Below are 9,524 nucleotides of genomic sequence, written 5' to 3'. Positions count from 1 at the left end.
AAATGAACGATCTGAAGCTCAAGTTGAAATTAAAAAAAAAAAAAAAAACGTAAGAAACAACCTATAGTTAACCCGAAAACAACTAACTGCACGAGTTGTAAGAAACAACCTATAGTTAACCCGAAGGTAACGAACTGCATGAGTTTTGTCAGTTTCTCAATACTAAACCATAGCATTTACTGAACTACTGAGTGAAATTAAAATCATGAAAACATTTATCTTCCTCAGCAAAATATTTGCAATTTCCTTCATATCTGACACCAATATGCAATAGTAAATGGACTGATCTGTAATCAAATCTTAACTTATTGTTAAAATACATCTATGGGTACGGTAGATGGACATTCCTGCCAAGTTAGCGGCAAAACGGTTGGATGATAGGGTTCCTTGAGTCCTCTAAAATGAAAAGGATAGTCTTACATGAAGAGTCAGCGCAGAAAAAAAAGGCCACAGCGCGGGCTACAGGAGGCAGGCCAGGTAAGGAAGACGCTGCAGTCAAGACGACTCAGAAAGGAGCGACTTTATAAACACTGCTACCTCTATTAGGAGAGACGAGTTCTAATCTCTGAAACAAAAGAAAAATAAATAAATTATTTCCGTTGTTGAGGTTTATTTGGCCACACCTTCGACATATTCACTGGCTCCATTTTATCTGGTGCTACAAATGTTGTAGTCATAGCACGATTTTATTTTTCTTCTAAAGTGTGTTGGCAAGAAATGTCCAGATGGATCATGGACAGTCCGGAGATCAAATTAATGGCGAAACAAAAGTTCTGATATTTAACTTCAAAGGTACCAAAAATGACCAATCCAGACCTAAAATAAAAAGCTAAAAACAATGATTCCTGTATTTAACTCCAGGAGGCACTAAAATGGATCATTCAGAGTTCAAATTTACAGACCCAATGCTTGCTACAGGTTTGCCTTGAAGACCGAAAGAGCAAGTTCTGAGTAGAAGAAACAGGCTTTCCAGCTCTTTAGATGGTGCAGGATCGAATCCTAGGGACTAGAAATGGCTGAGAGTCATTAGATTTCATGGGAATATGCATCCAAAAGCTTCATACTAATTGGTTCTCGCATATAAAAGCTAAATCATATATGGTAGCTGTCGCCATAATTAATCGATATACAGAGCACTAGTAAGTTATATATATAGATATAGATTGACAGCATTGAGGATTGATTGGGGATAAAAATGTTGTCGAGAATGAATGTGAATGGTGGCATGTGGGGTCTGGAAGATGCCACAGAACTCCATTGCAACAACGCTGAGAATTTGAATTTTCCAATGTTCAAGGCAATTCTGGACGCGGAAGAATGGTTTACTTCTCACAACAATACTAACAATAACGATATAACTACTACCAGTATGAATAAATGCTAACAGCAATCCTGAGGGTCCCTGTTTCAATATAGATATGAAGAATTTTGATGCTATTCATCTCTAATCAATCCGAATCCCAAGCCTCCCAATATGTTGTTACACCACGCCATGAATTCTTGTTCATCATCACCCACTTCAAATTTCAGCCTCGACCCTTCACAGGTCCAGTCTTTTCTAGCTAGGGGGAGCCACCATCATCAACATCATCTTCATCATCACCATGCTCCCCAGCTCCCAGACGTTGCGGGTTCGAGTCCCTTCTAGAAGTTAGCTTTCCAGGGGTTGGTGAGTAGCAATAATGCCAGTAGCAATAGTAGCAGCAAGGGCTACTTGTATGGGAGGTTGTCGGGAGGAATTTTCAGGCAGCTGAGTCCCAGCTTCGTGGGTTTGAGTCCCCGCATGAATGCTACTATCCCGACACCTAATTTCAGCAGCCCACACAATCAGATGGGTGGTAGTGGTACCTCCAATTTGAGCCCCAGAATGATGCCCGCGAGCAACCTGAATCTCTCAGACACCGGATTGTTTGCTAGCAATAATCACAACACCAACAACAACAATAATAATCTGAGCAATATTATGGGTTTGATTAGCCTTGTTAGCCCTCGACTCCCTATGCCATTAAATTTTAGCAGCTCGAAGATGCTTAGACCCCTTGAGATTTGCGCCCCAGTGGGTGCTCAGCCTACTTTGTGCTCAACCTACTGATATTAGGCTTGCTGTAGTTGTTGTCTGTGTAGGCGGCCATGGAGGCTTGGGCAAACTTCTAGTTCGTGGTTCCATCCTGTGTCGAGGGATTACCAATATAGGCCTATGTGCTATTGGCCTTGGCTGCCCAGCTCTAAGAGTTTTGAGACTTTGGAACTACCCATCAGTTGGTGATGCAGGGCTAGCTGCAATAGCGAAGGGCTGTAAGTTATTGGAGAAACATGATTTGTGCAAGTGCCCATGGATAGGAGACAAAGGTTTGGAATCTGTTGCTGTGAACTGTCCAAACTTATTGACCCTTAATCTAGAATCATGCCCCCAGGTGGGAAATAAGTCCCTAAAAGAAATTGGACAGAACTGTGTCCGACTTCAATCGTTGAGTATCAATGACTGCTACCTTGTCAGTGATGAAGGGGTTATTACAATTCTGTCCAATACCAAAACGTGATGAAGTTAAAGCTGCAGGCTTTAAGATTGACTAATATTACTCTTGCTGCAGTTGGGCATTATGGTAAATTTTTAACTGATCTGTCGCTTGAGAACCTATTCAATGTCACAGAGAAGGGCTTCTTGAGTATGGGGAATACAATGGGTTTGCAGAAGCTAAAGCATCTTTCAGTTACCGCTTGTCGAGGATTGACAGAGGTGAGTATTGAGGTAGTTGGACAAAGTTGAAAGTGTGAGTCATTGACTGATGATGGCTTGAGAGCATTTACACATGTTTCCATATCACTTGAAAATTTTCAAATAGAGGATAGCAAGTTGGTATCTTGCTGTGGTCTCATAGATGTGCTTTCTAATTGCAGTGGAAAGTTAAAAGTGTTGTCATTGATTAAATGTGAGGGAATTAAGGAATCTTCATTGGTCACAACATCAATACCAGTCTGTGAATCATTGAAATCTCTCAATATTCATTACTGTCCAGGTTTTGGAAATGGATGCCTCGCCATGTTAGGGAGAGATTTCCCTTAACTACAACAACTTGATCTTAGTGGGCTGTTAGGAATATCTGATGATGGTCTTCTTGCTCTCTTGGATAACAGTAAAACAAGTTTTGTGAAAGTCAACTTGACTGGGTGTGTACGAGTTACAGATTGGGCTATATTTGGTAGAGCCAACCTATGTCGAGAAAACCTTCAGTCATTAATTCTAGATGGTTGCAGAAAGGTGACAGATCGAAGTCTGAAGATTATTGCTGAACTTTGTATAGCTTTACAGGACTTAGATTTGGAAAAGTGTGGGATTATAGATAATGGCATTGTCTCTTTGTTATCTGCAAGACAACAGGCTATACAGATTCTTTCTTTATCAGGTTGTATGCAAATAACGGATAAATGCTTGCCTTTTATAGAAAAGATGGGGGAAACATTGCTTGGTTTGAAATTGTAGCACTGCAGTGGATTGAGTCAGAGGGCACTTGATTCAGTCGGGGCACATTTATGGCGGTGTGATCTACTTGTCTCTTAGAAAACGCTTGGGAATATGAGATACAACAAATGCTACAGTTTGACTCAGGAATTTTTCTTCAAATATTGCAGGATTTATAAGTATTGACATGAAATCTTAAAGTTATTTTGATTCAGATAGGACATTGGAACCAATGCATCGAGGACGATTTCCTGGTTCTCATGGAAGTTTACAGGAACAAGTTAACAATTTCTAGATGGTTTGCTCCATCTGGGATTTTTGGGCCCATAGCAGTGTAACATGGGCTTTAGTATTTAAATTACTCATTCCTCAAGGGTTGGAACTAGGCCTTTTTTTGCAGGTGTCCTCTTTGATGACCCTGTTTATAGTCCCCAATGGTCACATCCCTAGTTAAAGCACTCAAGGGAACTGTCAAACTCTGGTGCATGGTGGCTAGGTTCTTCTTGCATGTTTTTTTTCACTTTCTGGTTTTTTTTGAGGTCCTGGTTTGCTTTGTTGGACGTTTATCCAGTGTTTTACCCAGACTTCATTAGCCATGTTGTGTGTTTAGGCTTAGTTTCTTACTTTGTAATCACAATTCACAACTTCTGTAGTGATTAGGTTTTGGCTATGGCGGTGATACTTGTCACTGTGCCATTTCAACTCTGGAAGTTGTTTTTTCAAGCCTTCTGAGCTACAGACTGGGAATTCAGTTCAATAGAATGTATCCATGTTATAATTTATCCTTTGTTGGGGTTACTATTCTATGGATATGATTGCCCCTTTCTATGAGTTTCTTCTTAAAATATCCCTCTTAAAAATTTCAGAGTTCTGCTTATCGCCTTGGCAATGGTTATGAAGATTGATTGTTGTTCTCATGGAATGGAAATATTTACAACTAATTCTTGTCTACTTACAACAAAAGGATCAACATCATTTGAATGACCTGATGATATTTGTTAATCTCTAATTTCTAGTGTTGGATGCGTCAATTTTGAAGCAAAGGGTTTTTCCATGGAAAATGATCCAGTTCATGATTATGCTGTAGATTCTAAAAAAATAGTATAACTTCATAAGAATTATTGAATTAAAAAGTAGGTATATTAGCAATTCGATACATTGGTAATCATGTCAAGATTCTGTAGTTTATGTTGATCAGGTACTTCTGTAATTAATTCTTCAGATCACTAATAAAAAGGATTAATTGCATTCTTATTAATACTGATGTTGTGTTATCGGTTATATATATATATATATATATATATATATATATATATATATATAGATATATATATATATATATATATATATATATATATATATATAAACAAGGGATTATGATCCTAGAAATATATATATACATAAGGGACTGAAAGTATATATACATAAGGGATTATGATCCTGAAAATATTTTCAGTTTAGTAAAATATTCATTTGTAACAATGCGCTTGCAATTTATATATATATATATATATATATATATATATATATATATATATACATAAGGGACTGAAAATATATAGACATAAGGGATTATGATCTTGGAAATATTTTCAGTTTAGTAAAATATTCATTTGCAACAATGCGCTTGCAATTTTTATAAAAGGGAAAAACCTTTCGAGGTTGAACTGAACCATCATTTCTGATCTGGTGAAAATTCACTTATGTTCATGTGCACTCGAAATATGTGCAACTAACTCTTATTGTTCGTATGTGCTGGAAATATTACAGCGAAAATTTTGTGTGCTAGTTGAGAAAAGTATCACGTTAATTTGAATGGCGTCATGATACTGCATTTTTTTCATCCCCATGTTCCAGCGTTGAGTGTGAAATTTGAAGCAATAGCTTCAGGATTTGCTGCAGAGCTCCTTGAAAAAAAAAATGTTGTGTAACTAACTCTACAAGAATTAGTGAGAACTGGAAAATAGGGATATTGAGGTTTCACTACATTGGTAACCATGCCCAGATTTTGTAATTCAGGGTTGCTCTGACAAATTATTTCTAATATTCTACGGACAAATGCTTATGAAGATTAATGGTTGTTTTTGTCGACTGGAAGTATTTACAAGTAATTCTTTTATACTTACCTTGACAATGATTACACCATCATTTGAATCCCCTCATGATATGTTTTTTTATTCCCAAGTTCAATTGTTCGATGTGTCAAATATGAAGCAAAAGGCCTTTCAATGGAAAATGATTTAGTTCAGGGTTATGTTGCAAAGCTCGTTAAAAAAAAACACTACTTTAGAATTATCCCAGGAAAAAATTGGAAATTGAAAAATAGGGATATCGGCCAGAGAGAACATTGGTAGTTCATGTTCATTGTGTACCTAATATAATTATTTCTTTCAGATCACTAATAAAAAGGATCATCTGAATTTTTATTAATCATGAAGCCTTGGGATTGGTTTTGCAATCTCACAAGAATTATTGAATTAATTTAAGGTATTTTGTTGATTCACCACATTGTTAATGATATCAAGGCTCTCTAGTTGATGTTGGCTGGGTAGCTAATATACTGATTCATCTAAATTAAAATTAAACTAGTTTAAGCTGTGTTCTTATTTAATCCAGATGGTTTCGCAATCCTAGAGTTATATATATATATATATATATATATATATATATATATATATATATATATATATATATATATATATATATATATATATATAACTCCCAGGTTACATTAAAAGATTATCAGATCACTCCTACAAAATCAATAGTTTCTTTAAATCATGGTTTCAGAAGATCCATCCCAATCCCAAGTCTTCCATTCATATTTAGGATGAAAGGATTTTAGAGTGGGTTCTAGAGGGATTGAGCATGGTTGGACCATAGTAGGCCTACGATTGCCTACAAAGTAAAATGAAATATGTTAGGTAAAATCATAAAACGAATGCAAACATCAAATAAATTTATTATCATCTTGGGTTACACCTTTGTGTTTGTTTGCTGAACAAAATAGTGAAACATCAAATTTGTGATAGATATACTACAAAATCAAATTTATTTTTTTTTTGCACCTGTCCATATGCATGTCCCTGTATTGGTTGATATGACTTCCAATAATCCATGGAATAACTTGATTGCTCATGTTGTCAAAATTCTGCAATTTGACATCCTTTAGTGTGTGTTATATATAATTCTGCAATTTGACAGCCCCAAGGGTTAGCTCAATCGGTCAAGTCGGGGCCTCGCCAATGGGAGGTCACAGGGTCAAAACCCGAAAGCTCTTGGGGTTAGGTCTGTGGTGACCGAGGGGTGGACCCCCTTCGAGTGGGGTCCACCCAGATTTATCGAACCTAGAGTAGCGGATCAACTGACCAGGATACGTGAACCAGCTGGAAAAAAAAAAAAAAAAAATTCTGCAATTTGACATCCTTTAGTTTGTGTCATATATAATTCTGCAATTTGACATCCTTCAGTTTGTGTCATATATAGGACTATCAATGAAGGAATAGTAGCTCAAATCTTATTTACGTCTGCCTGCCTTCAAGAACTCATCAATGCTTTCCATCCTTTTGTGGTCACCATCTTCCTTAAGAGAATGCTTGGATTTTTAAATTTGGAAAAAGTTTTGGATTTTTAAATATTGGTTGGTATGGTGAGGTCTACCTTTTCCTTGCAAATTATTTTTTTCTAGCATCGGATTGTAGTTATGACCCCTTCTAAATAAATCTTGTATTTTTGGATTAAGCTATGAGTTTGGAGTCAAAAGACTAGTATCTCTCACTCTATTCTAAAATGATGTATCGATACTAAAATTCAACTAAGGGTGATTTCACCTTAGACACTTCCTCTTGAAATACTTTTGGTCAATAGATTCACTGTGGTGTTATGGGAGATTTTGTCGTTGAAGGAGCAATCTCTAATAAGGGTTTGTCCAACAATAAAAATAAAATAAAATTGATAGCTCTAATCCAACAAAAGAAAGTGAGGACTAGCACTATAACTGTTCTCTTCCATGTGACTATGTAGCCCCTCAATGGATTGATCAACAAGTTTTCTGTAATTTGGAAAAACCTATTTTTTTTTTCTTTTGAAAACAAAATTTCTACATGGCTAAATAAAAATAAAATAGAAGAATAAATATACAAGATAAGTGCTTGCACAAAAAAAAAACGTTTATCATGGCATGCTCATCTCAATTCACAACAAATGAGATGAAGGAATAACATTAAATAATTTTCTTCTAATGGCTAATTTGAAACGCTCTTTGAAAAATAATGATTTGACTTGTTATCCACAACCTAGAGACCAAGTCATTACAATAATTTAGCTTTACATTGCCTGAAACCTTTATAAGATAGGCGATAAAATCTAAAGGACAATTACACCTTTAAAACAACTCCAATAAAGCCTCAAAAATTCTTATTATCATTCAAAATATTTTGTAAATGAAGGCCCATGTCTATACCACAAGTCTAAGGCAATTATTCCATTCGTTTAATTATTTCTCATTTGTCTGGTCATATGGTGAGCTACATTATATATCATGAAATTGTTTTAGTACTAGTAAACAATGATTAAATATATAATAAATTTGAACCCTTGACATTTAGAGGACATTTCTCTCAATTTAAAAAAAGATAAATATGAAAATCATGCTGGAAATAGTTATGAAGTTTTGAGTCTTTCATTTTCAAGATTAACTAATTGGTTTGGAAGATGAAAAACCATCAAATTGGAAGAGTGGGACTTTTATATTCACTAAGGTTTTAAAGAAACTATATGCATAAAACTTATACTAGCATCTTCTAGTGGAATTGATAGTGCACTAATCTGTTGCTTGCCATTATTTTGGTTTTGGTACCACCTTATAGCATATCTAAGTTCAAATGCTATTTTCCATGATAGACAGTGGAATTTGTTTCAACTCTAATGGATTCGAGGAGTTCCACAAGGATGTCACATGAGCATTTATGATTCCCATTTTGACGTAGACAACTACCTATGTTAAGGTTTTATTTTGCAGTTCCATGTTATTTATTTATGAACATTGTGTAATATTGATGCATTTGGTTGAACATGTGAAACTACTTAGGTTGGATTTTGATGATGGAAATATTTGATATATGACTTACTTGGTGATGATTTATCTAGTACATGACTTATCAGAGCTATTGTCGTTTCATGTATGGCTTAAGTGGATATGATCTATCTAATGAATGGCATAGTGAAATTATGATTGTTTCCAGTATGAACTACAAAATTGACACGTGGATACTAGACTTAATAGTGAGATGATTATGTGTCTTGTTGTTATATAAATGCATGGATGAGAGCTAACCCACAGGGGAAAGAAGTTCCAAGGAAAATTTTAAGGATGGAAATTTTTCTTGAAGTTTAAAAACATTGGCGAATCTCACTAATCCCTAATATGAAAACTATAAAATGTTTATTGATATATTTGTAAAATTATTCAAATTTATAATGATTTTATATATAGTCTCTATATAATGTTGGCGATTTTTAAGGTAAAATAATTTTATATTCTAAAAGCTGGGCAAATCGTCTTTTATAAAAATTGGAAATTGGCGAATCTTTTTTGTGGAAAAATCATGGAAAATTAGCCCACTGGGCGAACATTAGCCCCTAAAATTTTCCATTCAAAGAACTATATGATAGCCGAGAGCTACTCTTCCATTGAGGGAAGGTCGAGACATCTCATGGGGAAGGTATAATGCACATTGTTCTATTAAATTTGGTATCTACTTGATATGCACTCTTATGACATGAGTAAAATGCAAATGACAGGTGGCAAAGACTACCTGATTGGATTATTCGATGACAAGTCTAACCAGCTCTGTAGTGTGGTCCGTGTTAGGGTGTTGACCCTAGTTCTGAAGGAGGGGTGGAGGCATTTCCCACCGTGTATCCTCCGAAACCTGGAATTGTGGGAGGGCAGTGGTCGACACGCTCCCCTAGACGTGTGATGATGATTGCTAGTTTCCTGCTGGGGAAGTTAGGTCAATGTATTCGACACTTCCATCATGTCGATTTTATCAATGGTTAGTAT

General features: G+C 35.7%; 2 pseudogenes; both read left to right on the top strand.

The window, feature by feature from the left end:
- Positions 1 to 1,175: 1,175 nt before the first annotated feature.
- LOC149160868 (uncharacterized) lies at positions 1,176 to 2,092 on the top strand (annotated as a pseudogene).
- A 4-nt stretch (positions 2,093 to 2,096) lies between these two features.
- Positions 2,097 to 3,899, top strand: LOC149160867 (EIN3-binding F-box protein 2 pseudogene; annotated as a pseudogene).
- Positions 3,900 to 9,524: the final 5,625 nt, after the last annotated feature.

The sequence above is a fragment of the Pinus tabuliformis genome, chromosome 5_2, assembly GCF_031772625.1.
Source record: "Pinus tabuliformis cultivar Carrire ecotype Pingquan chromosome 5_2, CPIR1, whole genome shotgun sequence".
NCBI classification, from domain to species: domain Eukaryota; kingdom Viridiplantae; phylum Streptophyta; class Pinopsida; order Pinales; family Pinaceae; genus Pinus; species Pinus tabuliformis.
This window is presented reverse-complemented; position numbering and strand designations above follow the sequence as displayed.